Source organism: Penaeus monodon, chromosome 26 (assembly GCF_015228065.2).
Source record: "Penaeus monodon isolate SGIC_2016 chromosome 26, NSTDA_Pmon_1, whole genome shotgun sequence".
Classification (NCBI taxonomy): domain Eukaryota; kingdom Metazoa; phylum Arthropoda; class Malacostraca; order Decapoda; family Penaeidae; genus Penaeus; species Penaeus monodon.
Window position 1 is genome coordinate 39,232,024 of NC_051411.1, and position 3,914 is coordinate 39,235,937.

General features: G+C 40.3%; 1 protein-coding gene across 1 annotated transcript in view; it reads right to left on the reverse strand.

Moving 5' to 3' along the window:
* Window positions 1–3,914, reverse strand: part of LOC119590163 — a 14,176-nt gene that overhangs the window by 3,637 nt on the left and 6,625 nt on the right. The window lies entirely within an intron of this gene.

Sequence of the window (3,914 nt, forward strand, 5' to 3'; positions counted from 1 at the left end):
TAAAAAATTTTTTATTTTTGTGTGTGGTGTGTGTGTGTGTGTGTTTTGTGTGTGGTGTTGTGTGTGTGTATGTATAATATAATTATATATATATATATTAATATTATATATAATATATATTTTATACCACACCCACACCACACAATATATATATATATATAATATATATATATAATAATATAAGTATATTATATATATATATATATATATTTTTATATAATTATATGTGTGTGTGTGTGTTGGTGTGTGTGTATGGATTTATATATATATTATGATTTTATATTTATATATATATATATAATTTATATATCTATATATTTTATATATATATAATACACACACACACACACACACACACACACACACACCACACATGAAAACAAAAGAAAAAAAATATATATATATATATATTATAATTATATACTATATAAATCTATATATAATATATATAAAAATTTTATTATACATATTATTATAATAATATATATTTTATATATATATTATTTTATTTAAACTTTATGCATACGTTAACTCGTTTGAAATACACCGAAAAACAATCCAAAACGCTAACGCCCCTGGCGTTTATCAATCAAACCAACGTGCTACAATGTCGAAAGGGCCAGGGCTGTTGGAAAAAAAATTGACGATATGTTTCGATGACAAACTACATAAAAGATTGGATCGCGTAGTTGCACGATTGAATCACGTCGAGTGCATTGAATGGCTGCCCTTTTCCCAAGGGATTGGATCTAATGCTGAATTCGTATATGATTTCGCCGTTTATTTACTTATAATTACGGTATGCGTATCGAGATTGGACATACATCTAAAAAATATATATATTCATGTATTTTTGTTTTGTGAAATTCATATCGTTTTCTTTTAAAAAGGATTTTAATATTGCATTGGGCGTATTTTTATGATCCCTTTCTGTGGAAGTAGAAGCAGTGTTCCCGATGCATGTTCTCTTCAAAATTTATTTGGATATTGAATATACTCTGTGAAGTTGGAAATGGGCGTAAGTAAAATAAAAGTGACTTATTTTCCCCAGATATTACATCATGTAATTTACACACACACACACACACACCCCACACACACACACCACACACACACACACACACAAAACACACACATATATATATTATAATATATATATATTTATATATTTAATATATTATAATATATATGTATATATATTTATATATTTAATTAAATACAAGTGTGTGTTTCTAGATACATACGTACATGCATACAAATACATATACAAAATATACACAACTCCTTTCAAAAGACTCGCAATCCACAGCCCAAGGGAGGAAACCACCATTAATCTAAAAGCAAGAAAATACTCCCCCTCCCCCTTCCCCTCCCCCCTGCCACGACCCAACCAGAGCCTTACCTCCCCGCCCCCACCAGGGAGACTCCAGCGCACTTCGTCAGTCATCCGAGACCCGGGGAACCCAAGAACCCTCCGGACGCACTTCTGCAGCGGGGACTCCGTAACACTGGTTGCCTTTTAACGCGCCGGGCACAGGTAGTCGGGAAGGAGACAGGTGAAGGGGACGGATGCAGGTGGCGGGTGAAAGTGCGAAGAAGGTCGGACAGGAAACTCCACTTTGAGGAGGAATGGACGGCCGAGGCACTCAAAGCCAAAAACTACTTAGCATGCAAACCAGACACCGATGTAGACAAACAAATTAATGTGCTTATATTATATATTATATATATATAAAATATATATATATTTTATAATATATATATATATATATATATATATATATATATAAAAGAGAGAGAGAGAGAGAGAGGAGAGAAAGAGAGAAGAGAGAGAGAGAGAGAGAGAGAGAGAGGGGAGTGTGTATGTATGTATGTATGTATATGTATATGTATATATATTATATATATATATATATATATATATATTATATATATATACATTATAAAGTATATGTATATGTACACATACACACACACACACACACACACACACACACACACACACCACACACACACACACACACACACACAAAACCCCAAACACACAAAATTTTGGTGTGTGTGTGTGTGTGTGTGTGTGTGTGTGTGGTGAGTGTGTATTTACATGTTTTATTTTATATATTATATATATATATAATAATATATATATTATATATATATATATATGTATTATTTTATGTATTTATATATGTATACTTATAATATATTTTATTTTATATATATATATATATAAAATATATATATATATATATTATATATTATTAAGACATAGTGTATATAGTGTATTATATATGTATGTTTCACATTATAATAAAATATATATTATATATTGTGTTGTTGTTTTGTGGTGTGTGTTGTGTGTGTGTTGTGTGTGTGTGTGTGTGTGTGTGTACGTATGCTTGTATGAATATTCAGGTGTATAAAACAAGGGAAGTCTAATAACTTACTCTTTCACGAGGTCACCGACACACCCAAGGAGAAAATCAAACAGATTTGGCTTATCTTATTTGCATTTGCTCGAACATCTTTTTACATTCCTCGCCTCACAAGTGATTGATTTCCCACATGTCGACGAGCGCGACCCGGCAGCGCGTGGAGTAGGCCAGCCACTGCCTTTCGGCCGCATGCCAAGCCAACGCGACCCCCGGGCCACCCGAGGGCCTCATTCCCCAAAGCGCCCACGTCTTCCTTTCCCCGTCCTGCACTTCCTTCCAGAGTATATCTTGCCCTCGCTGTCGGCGGCCGTGAGGACAGGCCGATTGTCGTTCTGGAACCAGGAGGCGAAGCGCAAGGGCGTCTCCGTGGGCAGGAGGCAGACTTTGCTCTCCGACAGGCTCATCGAGCCAGGTGCAGCACGACGGCCTGCCCCTCCGCCCCCAGCACGGACACCAGCAGGGTCGAGGAGGCGCTGGCCAGACACAGGCTGAGAGAGCACACCGCGAACGGCAGCGCGATCTCCTTCACCAGCGAGAACGTGTTGGACGAGTCGATCAGGCAGATGTACACCTTCCCCTCGCGGTCGCCTAGCACCACCTCCACCTTCCTCTCCACGCAGCTGATGCACAGGAAGTGGAGCTCGCCCTTCTCCGCCACCCAGTCGGAGCGCATCTCCTTCAGGGTGGCGCTGAGGCCGTCGTCGGTGAGGTAGAGGTCCACCTTGCCCACCACGGACTCGCCGGCGAACACCAGCCGCGGCACGGAGGGCTGAATCACGCACCCGCTCAAGCTCACACTCGGGCCTTAGGGCGTTGGTGCTCCCGCCCTCCGCCAGGCGGCTCCTCCCTCGTGCTGAGGTGAAGGATGGTGATCTCCTCCTTCGTCGAGACCACGGCAAACTCCCTCTCTCGGATAACGCACGCGCGGTCGAGCCAGGGCACGAGGCTCCACAAAAGGGGCGTGATGGAGGGCTGGAATACCCTGAGCTTCCGCGAAAGGAAGATCCACGCCACGGGGACGGGCTTGAGGAAGAGCAGGTCTCACAGCCGGGAAGCCTCCTCGGGAAGAGGGTCGCCGCCCCACGACCAGGAGGTTCGGCGTCGGAATCCTATGAGGACTCACCGCCACGAACTGGAAACTCTCGTAATGCGAACTCTGGAACTTAAAACTGCGCGGCTTTCTCCATCGTGCTGAAGTAGAGGGAAACTGCTGTAAGGACCGAAAGTATCATACAAGGGATTTCTAGAAACCAATGGCTGTCTTCTACCGAAATAATCATACAAGGGATTTCTAGAAACCAATGGCTGTCTACTACCGAAAAAAATCATATAAGGGATTTCTAAGGACCGAAAATTATAAAACAAGGAATTCCGAAAATGATCAGACAAGAGCTTTAAGTGTCAAAATCAGCATTGCCAAGTTCCACCAAACTCTTTTTAAAAGTTACCCAAAATAAAATATGGGAAATTATTCGAAAT